Source organism: Nanorana parkeri, unplaced genomic scaffold (assembly GCF_000935625.1).
Source record: "Nanorana parkeri isolate BGI_ZX_2015 unplaced genomic scaffold, ASM93562v1 scaffold279, whole genome shotgun sequence".
NCBI classification, from domain to species: Eukaryota; Metazoa; Chordata; class Amphibia; order Anura; family Dicroglossidae; genus Nanorana; species Nanorana parkeri.
In genome coordinates this window covers 276,350-287,119 of record NW_017306547.1, presented here as the reverse complement: position 1 = coordinate 287,119, position 10,770 = coordinate 276,350, and the positions used below count along the sequence as shown (strand labels likewise).

Below are 10,770 nucleotides of genomic sequence, written 5' to 3'. Positions count from 1 at the left end.
GGGCCGGAACAATGACCAATATGTTTGCAGGAATTTACAAACGCAGGGTCTGAGACACATTTTTATTTCTAGTACAGGCTGAAATTTGATTTTTTTATTAAAAATATATTTTTAATTTTTTTTTAATATAGAACCAAAGATGAGACGGAGGAAAAAAATAGTTCACCCTACATATTTCCTAATAAAGCTTGTGTTTTCTCTAGACTTCTTTTACAATGGGCAGTCCAAGTGGTGTACTAGCCAAAACCGACAATCATGTGGCACCCTTATTAGAGACCATGTACCATAATCATTTTCTTTGGCTCTTCATGGCTCTCTACTGCAGAAATGAATGCCATCCGTATAGTAAAATAATGGAATACTGTACATCTGTTTATAAACATTTTGAACTCAATGGGGGTGATTTACTAGGCCGTTTACTTTGCAAGGACATTTTCCATAGACTTAGAAAACTAGGTGAAGCTCAGTTTACTTTCATCTTCCAATCACTCCAGTCAAATGCTGTTTTCCCTTGCACTTGATTGGGTATTCATCGTCTAGTTCATAAGCTAAGGGAAAATTACCAGTCAAAGTGAAAATTCCCTTGGAAAGTGAACATTTGCCTTTAGTAAATCAAACCCCATGGCTCCTAAAGAGTTTGTAATAAGGCAGTATTACTGAAAACCTGCAGTAATAGAAAATTTACATAATCATTTATTTAACATGTCCTTAGAATTAAATTCATTTTTTTTAAATATAGCTGGATCAGTTCTTCTCCAGACAGTGGTAGACATGGGGATCAACATACATCCAACCATAACAGGCCAGATTGGGAAAAAATCATTCTCAGCATCAGCACTACAAGTTTGTCCAATATAAATATATCAACTAATCCCTGTTCAAATGTGGGAGCATTTTTTGGTCCTGGAATCAACATCACTATGGATGAAACAGGAAGAGAGGTGGTAGAGTCATAAACACAAAGACAAGTATCCCTGAGAACATGGGGGTCATTTATAACTTCCCATAAACAGCTAAAACCTATAATTTTATTTAAAAATATTTAATATAAGTACAATATATTTATTCTGGTAACCTTATTTTTTCCTATAAATCCAGCAAATATCATATCAAAATATTCCCTTACATTCTCCAAAAAAAATGGCATTCTTTTTTGCAGGTGTTTTGGCACATTTGGTATTTAGTGTTCCTTCTAAAACAAAATATATTTGAAAGAAAGCCACTGACTGCTCATGAAAGAAACATTTTCAGATGTATAAACAGAACGTTAAAGAAGATGAAATATATTTACATATACTTATCTAATGAGACTGGTAGGCAAGGAAATATTTTAACAGTCCCAATTTTCATCTTTACTTGTTCCTTGTCATGGTGTGCAGATGGTTCTTTGCAGTGTCCTGGAAAAGAAAATAAATTATTATTTAAAGAAGAAGAAAAGAAACAAAGTTTAGGAAGAGTAGAAGAGAAATGGAAAAAATGAGATAGACCAAGGCTTTAAATGATGCCGAATTAACTGAGACACACAGAGGATAATAGCCAACATATTTAGGAGTCCATTACATCCCCAGATGGCAAAAAACCTCTTTCAATGCAATTCACCATGCTGGTTATAAATTATGCAGAAATCATCTGCTTAATACTCTAGCATTCATATTCAATGTGCCTTAATACAGACATTTGGCTTTTTTTAAATTTATGTTGCATAGCCATCATATATTGGAGTTAGTGGAGCTCAGAGAAAGTTAGTGTTGTCATAATGTCTATATTTTAAAATAATAATGAACACACTTTTTATGCTTCAGCACTCATTTGCGAAAGTGTGGAGTGTTGTTTTGATTGTTTTTCAGTTTATAACTGATAAAACACAGCGTAGGAAAGGAAAATTGAAATAATTAAATGTGCATGATGCCTGACAATAAAATAATTTGTAAGGAGTATTATATTTATATTTATATAGTTGAAAGCAATTGTTTCCTAGTTGAAGATATTTTTCTGTTTTGTACAGAAAAATATTAAAACACATGACAAATTGGAAATTACATGTATATGTATGTGTTTTTTCTCATCTATCAATCTTAAAACTATGTAGGACATTAATTTTTGCTTGTCTCATTTAATTCTGCTTTTTCCCCAAGTAAGCCAGTTATCTCATTGTTCCACATTCTCTTTCACATGTCTCCTTTTTTGTTCTTTCCTCTTTAAATAGTAAGTTATTTTTCTTTTCACACTTGGTGCATCAAGCAATGTGTACTAGTTCAAATTGGTTTCATAATCCAAGAATGCAAAATACATTGCTATGCCTGGTAAATATATTGTTGCAATCACTGCCATTGATCAATGAAAAAATAAGGTATTAAGTATTAAGTACAATGCATACAAAATATTCTCTTAATGGCAGCATCTGGCATCATACTACACAGGAAGCCGTTGTAGGCATAGGTAAGTCTGGCAATAAAGACACAAAGAAATTAAAAGTAGATAATTATTTTCAAACCAAGTCTTTTTTTAACCCATGATATAACTATTAGAAAGAGATATACAGACACTTGTCCCTTTCTCCAGTTAACAACCAATATTATTTGTATCCAAAGTACAAAATATTTATAACTTAATATTCAGGGACGGTATTGTGGAATTAACCAAATGGTAGTGTTTTATGGGTTTTAAAAAACCCTTTGTCTACCACTAGACATGTGTGATTAATTTTTTGTTCCAAAATGTGGACATTTGGATGCATCTGAATTTCCAAATGAAAAAAATAACGAATTTGAACATATCCAAATTTTCGATAATGAAAATGTCCGGTGCACTGACATTTTTTCCAACTGTAATTCTGAATAAATTTGTTGTTAAAAGTTAACATAAAAAGTGTGGAATCCTCTCCTCAATTCATACCCTTTAGCATCTCCCCTACAATCCCTTACCGCACCCTTGATTTGAACAGCAGCCTGGGTCGGAAAGGGGGGGTGAGTGTGTGGCCCACCTTCTGCACCATACCAGGCCACATGCCCTCAACATGGGGGGGTGTTTTTCCAGGGGGGGGCCCTGGCAAAGCACCTTGTTCCCATGTCATTGAGGACAAGGGCCTCTCCCCACAACCCTGGCCTGGTGGTTGTGGGGTCTGCGGGCAGGGGTGCTTATAGTAATCAAAGGAGCAGAGTGAGTCGTGATGTCACAGAACTTGTTCCGTCCCTTTGTTGACATTCGGGACCAGAGTTGTTATTATGATAATTCTGCTCCCAAATGTCAATAAAGGAGTGAAAAATGTTCTGTGACGTCATGACCCGCTCCGTCCGTTTGTTGACATTTGGGTCAGAGCAGTCATTTTGTGACCAGTGATTATCAGGATCGGTCGTGTTGGCGGGCGTCGAGTATTTTTTCTTTTGGCGAGTCGGCAGCCATGTCCATCATGATTGATGTAGATCTATATCACTGCATGATGTCATTTTTTTCCCAATGTCACTTTGCTGCAATGAACATTCATTCATAAATATAATTTAAATATAAAATAATTAATTTAACTTAAAATTTTGGATTTGTCCAAATCCGAAATCCCTAAACGAATTGGCTTTCGGACCCTTATCCCAAAAAAAATTACAACATGTCTATCACTGTTGTAACTTAACTCTCAATATAAGTATGGAATAGAGGCATGCTCAAAACTGTGACACAGGGACACAGACAGAAATAAAAGTTGACAGGGGTTCTAACCCCTCACCACTCTATACAAAACGTTAAAAAAAAGTGTTTTGGCCTTAGAGATGTTTACATTTTACAGTCTTTTTTAACTGCCCATTATTGAATGTTTGAGGTGAAGAAAGCTACACTTTACCTTATTTCACCTCACACGTGAAACTGAACTCCAGGAAAAATATTTTTTTTTCTTGTGCTCTGTGAAGAAAGTTATCTGATGATGGTGAACTTGGGTCCCGATTTCTTGCATGTAGTTTCTTTCAAAATTCTAGATTTACCGATGCCAAAATGTACAGACAGAGCTCTATTTCAGGTGCTGCAGGGATGAGAGCAGTGGCTGTGACAGTAAAGGGCTCCTATTGTATACCCAGCCCATCTTCTCCCCTCAATTATTAACAAAAAGTGAGATAAAGGGTAGGTAAATGACTGGATCTTCCCTCATCTATTCACAGAGTACCTTGTATTCCCTTAAAAAGAAAAGGCTTTTTGTGAATACATAAGGGGATGGGAGGGGGTGGGTATGCGACTAGAGCCTTTTGCTGTTGCTCTTCATCCCTGAAGTGCTGGAAGTACAGCACTGTCTGTGTTTTCTGGCCTCAGTGAAACTAGGATTTTCAAACTACACAGGAGTCATTAGAGGTAACTTATTTTTTCAGGGAACAAGGAAAATATTATTTCCAGAGTTTAGCTTTAAACAAGTCAATCTGAACAATGTTTTAGCCATACACTAAGATTTCTGGGATTCAGAAAGGACCTACCACCTAAACAACCTGATCACATTATGTTGTCAGTAGCCTGTTATGGGAACCTCAATTATTTCAGCAACCTTACAACACCAGTAAAAACCTTGATGTGGTACAATTTTTCAAAGTTGCTGCAGTACATCACTAGTGTAGAACAACAGTTCAATTCCAACTCAAGATGTCATCCATATGAGAACTTTTTTAGAGAAGCTTTGGAGTTTATTAGACTGGACATATTTATGGGAACTACACAAAACAAAGTCCTACAGATCTTTTTCTACATTTGCAGCATTGACCATGCTTTGCTGTTCCTGTGTATAATATTTCAATCCTTAACTCTGTAACTGTAGCTAAAGCCAGCAACATTCCAGTCAACAGTCAACCAAAATTCAAATCTTTTTCAACCATTTGCATCCAGAGCCTGCCATTACCCAGTCATCAGCTCCTGCCACTGTCTAGCCAGCACAACCTTCTGAACCTCAGTTACCAAAGCCCTCTGACTGCCAGCCATCTGAACCTAAATATAAATGCTACCTTTATTTAGCTGCGTGATTAATTACCCTCTCTCTATCTCCTTTTTCTGCACCTGCAACAGTTTGCCTTTCCCCGCTATTAGATGACTTAGCAGCATTCAGTTCCTATTAAGGAACTAACCAGCCTGCTCTATCTAGTAATTTGAGTAATTTGCTGCCCGTGCCCCAGGGTTTGATGTCTACGTTGCTTTGGTATATGACCATAAATCCACTTACACTTAAAGTGAATATCCCACTTTCCTTTGAAGTGTCATATTTTTTTTCCAAATGGAAGCTATTGTGCTATCTAATATGAACTTACTTAAATCCAATATGCAACCAAGTTTTTTTTACCCAGCTAAACTCTTACAAATTATATTCTCAGCTTTCAGTTGGTGAATGCTGCCTAGGATTCTGTCATCTACCCAGCCTGTCTCTGTAGAGTTCCTGTCTGTTTCCCACCTTAAAAATCCATCGGCTGCCAAATACAACTTTGTTGTAGTCAAATCTATACAAATCCTGTCAAGTGGGGAGTCCCTAAGAGGTCGCAGTATCCATTTTAAATCATGCACCACCATGCAAAATTGTATGTAGTTAATACATGTAATGATACCTAACAATCAAATGCATACCAAATTGTCCAGCAAAAGAAACAAATTTTAGTGTGCAGATAATTGAACTTCTGATTAAAATAATAAAAGGCATATGCTACAACAAAAGCAGATTAAATTAGCTTGTTACATTCTGATACATATCCCTCAAGATGCCTAAAATAAACAATATTTACAATCTGTAAAATTATTTCAGATGCTATAGGCAGAAGGTTCTTAACAGCTGTGTTAATTAAACCATATGCTAATATCCCATTGTTTCATATAGTTGTATTATTAACTGTCCTCTGTAATATTATTCAATTCAAAGTTATTATTACAAAGCTACTATTGCTCAATCAATTTTATTGATTTTGATATTATTGTGCAAACGTAAATAGCTTATACAAAAGCTGTACGTACAGCTTAATAAAGTCAGACGTACATGGAAATCATACATTGTTGTGTACAAGTACAGAGATATTAGAAGTAGATATTAAACCACACAACTGTAACCGAATCATCGTCTATCGCATGACGCAACCCGCAGATGCTGCAGTGCCGTCCGTCCGTTTTTTTACTACGGGCGGACGGCAAGAGGTTAAAAGAAGTGGCTAAACCACCTTTCAGACTCTGCCTTAACACAAATCCTGTGAAGGAGACTCATCGCAAGGGAAGGGGGTAGGTAGGAAAAGCAGAAGGGGTGAGAGATGTGAGCGGGAGTGGTGGGGGAGTTAGATAATGAGCGTATCTAGATGGAAGGTTGGTGAAATGTAGGAAGTGATCCACGGCTCCCAGATTTTTTCCAATTTAGGTACAGTATCTGACCGGACAGTTGACAGTTTCTCAAAAAACATTACTTGCAAGACTCTTGGTTTGACTTCCGCAAAGGGGACAGTGGTGGAGCGCCAAGATCATGCAATTACTCTCCTGGCTTCAGTTAAAATATGAGTAACCAGTTTAAACTGGGTCCGTGTGCATGATACTGGCTTTTTGCCAAGTAGTGCTTCGATCGGGTTTTTATGAAATGAATGACCTCTGACCGTATAAATCAGCTGATACACCCTAGACCAGAAGCGGCGAATCTTGGGACACTCCCACCATATATGAATGAAAGAACCATCAGCCTGGCAACCTCGAAAACATGATGGAGACCTGGAGGGAACCGCATGGGAGAAACGGAGAGGAACCAGATAACATCTTAATAAAAGTTCATCGTTCGCTTCCACTGCCTGCACACTAGAAGAACTCTTTGCGGTCGTGTACCAGATTTGGGACCATGTGTCCATATCAATGGGGCCCCCCAATTCCTGTTCCCACTTTGAGGCATAGGGAGGAAGCTCCTTTTGTAGGGAGTCCATCAAAGAAGCAAACAGGTGAGAGATAAGACCCGGGCCCTGTGTGTGGAGCAGCAATACGTTTTCAAATGGTGTCATAACTGTCAGGTAGTCGGGTCAGTCCAGCACACTGCTGCAAATAGTGTTTAATCTGTATAAATTGAAACAAATCCCTAGTGGAAAGCTGGTGTTTCCTTTGGAGCTCCGGGAATGATACAATACCTGCTGAATGTCTAGCCTGAACCAGGGAACGTGCCCGCCATCTACCAAAGGCTGCTGGATTCTCATATCCCGGTGAAAAAGGGGGTTCCCCTGCATGGATAAAAGAGGGGTGTGAGGGGAGATCCATTTCTGGATCCCCTTAATGGCGTTCCAGAGGCAAAGCGTATGTTTTGTGATTGGGCATGTGACACTTTTCCGCATCTTGGGGGGTAACCACGGCAAATTATTCAGGAGTATGGGGTCGCACAGATATGCCTCCACGGAGACCCACAAAGGTACCTCCTTCTCCGAGTGCCACGTAACGAGGGGGACCATCTGTGCAGCCGCATAATACTTTTGAAAGAGAGGGAGACCCAGGCCTCCCTGTAGTTTGGATCGGTATAAAACCGAGCAAGCTATTCTGGGAATGGAGCCAGACCAAATAAACCGCAGGATATGGCACTGGAGAAGACGTAGACTAAAGGCTGGTATAGGTAAAACCCTGGCAAAGTATAAAAATTTAGGAAGAAGTGACATCTTCACTGCTGTGATTCTGCCTAGCCAAGATAGATGATGTTTAGCCCATGAGCCCAATAGCGAAATCAGGTGAGCAAACAATTTGGGGTAGTTGGCATTATACAGGGTGTCACACGTCGGGGTTAGATGAACCCCCAAATAGGGGAGAACATGTGGTACCCATGCATAAGGAAAGGAGGACTTAAAGGAATCACAAAGGACAGGTGGCAAAGAGACATTTAGTGCTTTAGTTTTGTTTGGGTTAACATGTAGGCCCGATATTGTTCCAAAATGGTGTAATAGTTGTAAGAGGTTGGGTAACGCTGTGAGGGGGTTGGAGATCATTAACAGCGAATCATCCGCGAATAGGCTAATCTTATGATGGTACCCTGCCACTTCTATTCCTTGGATGTCATTGTGAGTCCGAATAGCTTGGGCCAGTGGCTCAATTGCCATGGCGAACAGGAGGGGGGATAGAGGAAATCGGAAACATCCCTGACCTGAATCCCTGGTATTGCACATATGCTGAAGGAGTAGAGTACAGTGAATCTATCCATCTCAGAAATGACTGTCCAAAGCCCCAATGCCGAATCACCCCCCTCAGGTAGTCCCAGCTAATGGAGTCAAACGCTTTGGTAATCTCTAGAGACAACAGCATAAGTGGGGTATGTCTAGAGCGGGCAATATGGAGAATTAAAGATATACGACAAATGTTATCTCCCGCCTGACGTCCATGCATGAACCCTACTTGATCCTTAGACACCAAAGCCCGTACATGCATGTTCACTCTGAGAGCCAATATTTTTGTAAGTAATTTGATATCGAGATTTATTAAGGAGATGGGCCTGTAGTTTTCCCAAGACGAGTGGTTGGCATGGGGCTTAGGAATCATGCATATGGAAGAGACCAAGGGGTCCCTGGGTGGCAGGAGGCCTTTACGCATATCATTAAACAACGTAACTAAGTGTGGGGAAAGTTCTTCCGAAATTTTTTTATAATAGAGGGTCGTGAACCCATCCGGGCCCGGCCTTTTCCCTCTATTTTGTGTTTTAATGGTTTAGAGGTCAGGTCATGTTTTAACCGGGTGAGAGGTCAGGTGGCCTCGGTCATTTCTCAATTGGATTGGGTCATGATTAGGGACTCCTTCCCTTAGTCTGTTGGCTAGCAGTTTGCCCGCTTTATCCCCCTGTATTTAAAATTTATGTTTCACCTACCTTAGCTGGGCCTCCGCCTTATGAGTCAAACATAAATTCAGTTCTGTTTTAACAGACGACAGCCGGGATCTATTTTCCACGGAGGGTACCTCCTGGGGAAGCCCGGGAGGCCCTTTCCAGTGTCAGCTCCAGTTGGCGTATCCGTTCTTCCCGCCTCCATTTAATTTTGGTAGCCAAAGCCATCAGTTTACCTCTGATGGTGGCCTTGTGGGCTTCCCAGACAACTCCAGATGATGTTACCGAAGATGTGTTCATGTGGAAGAATTCAGTCAGTGTAGCACTTATGGAAGTAAACACTTCGGGATCAGTGAGTAGGGAGTCCCGAAGGGACCATGTAAATCCATGGGTCCTAGGTAGGGAAAGGTTACACGTTAAGGACACCAGGTGTCCGACCAAGGTCTGACCAAGATATAGGCTGAATTGAAGCATATTGTGCAAAGGGTAACGTCGGCGTGCGTAAAAAATTTGATCAATGCGCGAAAAGGTATTATGAGTGTTCGAATAAAAGGTGTATTGTTCTCTCGTTGGGTGCAGCTCCCTCCAGGCATCCGCCAGGCTATAATCCGCCAGTAGTAGGTGGAATCTACATGCCGTGGAGAGTATTGAGGGGGGGATAGCGGGGTCACCTGGATCATGGCGATCGGCATGAGGGTGTATCAGCAAATTTGAATCCCCACACAGGATCAGGGTCCCCTGCAACCTGGAGTCAATCAGTTTTAGGAGCTGAGTTAGAAACCCCAGCTGTCCAGTGTTGGGAGCATAATACGAAACAAACGTGATGGGGGCATCGTGGATCGAACCTACAAGTATCAGGTATCTCCCCTCCGGGTCTTTGATGAAGTCTTTGCATACAAATGGGAGCGACCTCCTAAAGGCTATAAGAACCCTTCTAGTTTTGTGTCAGCGGAAGCTTCATAAAAATTAGGGAATGCTTAGTGGAGAAAGGATGGGGAGGATCCTTGTTTAAAATGAGTCTCCTGTAAGCATATCACATCTGCATGCAGGGATTTGAACTGGCGAAAGGCTTTAACCCTTTTGTTTGGCTGGTTAAGCCCTTGAACATTTAAGGAGACTATTTTAATAGACATGACTGTGATTAATCGGGCGGTAGATTATGAATGGAGTGCCAAAGGAGGAGGATATGGAAGGAAAGGAAGGGGTTAGCAAAAAGAAGGAAGGTAGGGAGTAGGCGAAGAGAGAAGAAGAGGAAGATGAGGGAGGGTAGAGCAAGGAGTCCCCATCACAAGGAAGTCCACAGTATACCAGTAGACTGAGTTATTCACCCGTCAGAGCTTTGTGTTATGCAAAGGCTAAGTGGTGAGAAATGGGCTACATGTCGTAACCGGGCCGGACCCCAGCATCAGTTTCATAATGAGAAATAACAATCTGCCTATAAACAAAAAAAAGGCAAAATAACCCAAATTGAATCATAACTGAGTTTCAATAGGACAGGGACTAAGATATGACGGCATCAAAACCACATCAACTTCAGAACCGGAGCAAGGATGTCCTCACATGCATTGTCACCCCGGGGTGCAACGTGCCCCGCTTAAAGGTGGAAATGTTGGGGACAGGACTCCAGTGGCACTCTGCTATGCCTCGGAAGGCTAGGTTGCAAGGGGGGAGATCCACCAGCTCAACTATAAATCACTTAAGAGGCAGTCCTCTTGACTGGGCTGGAACCCTAACTGGCGGTAAGCGCGGGCCCAGGGCTAAAGTAGATACAACCAATAGGTGTACTTAACATACTAAAGCAGTCAGCCGACTGCTAACCAGAGCCAGCCGGGCCCGGGGGGTCCCGCTCCCGTCAGTAGAAACCCACAAAGGCCCGTATTCTATCCCGGATGGCGCCGGGCAAGTTCCCGTCTCCTGCATGCGTTTCCACTGAGTGCCGCCAGAGTACGCTCAGAAGCCGTAACTTTCAGTGGCGGGGGAGGGGCCCCCCCCCCGACCCCCCCGGAGGG

At 41.3% G+C, this 10,770-nt stretch overlaps 1 long non-coding RNA gene across 1 annotated transcript in view; it reads right to left on the bottom strand.

Moving 5' to 3' along the window:
- The window catches only part of LOC108787697, a 275,469-nt gene that overhangs the window by 35,141 nt on the left and 229,558 nt on the right, over positions 1 to 10,770 (bottom strand). Inside the window, exon 3 of the long non-coding RNA XR_001941284.1 lies at positions 1,292 to 1,397. This is a non-coding gene — a long non-coding RNA (uncharacterized LOC108787697). The remainder of the gene's footprint in view (positions 1 to 1,291; positions 1,398 to 10,770) is intronic.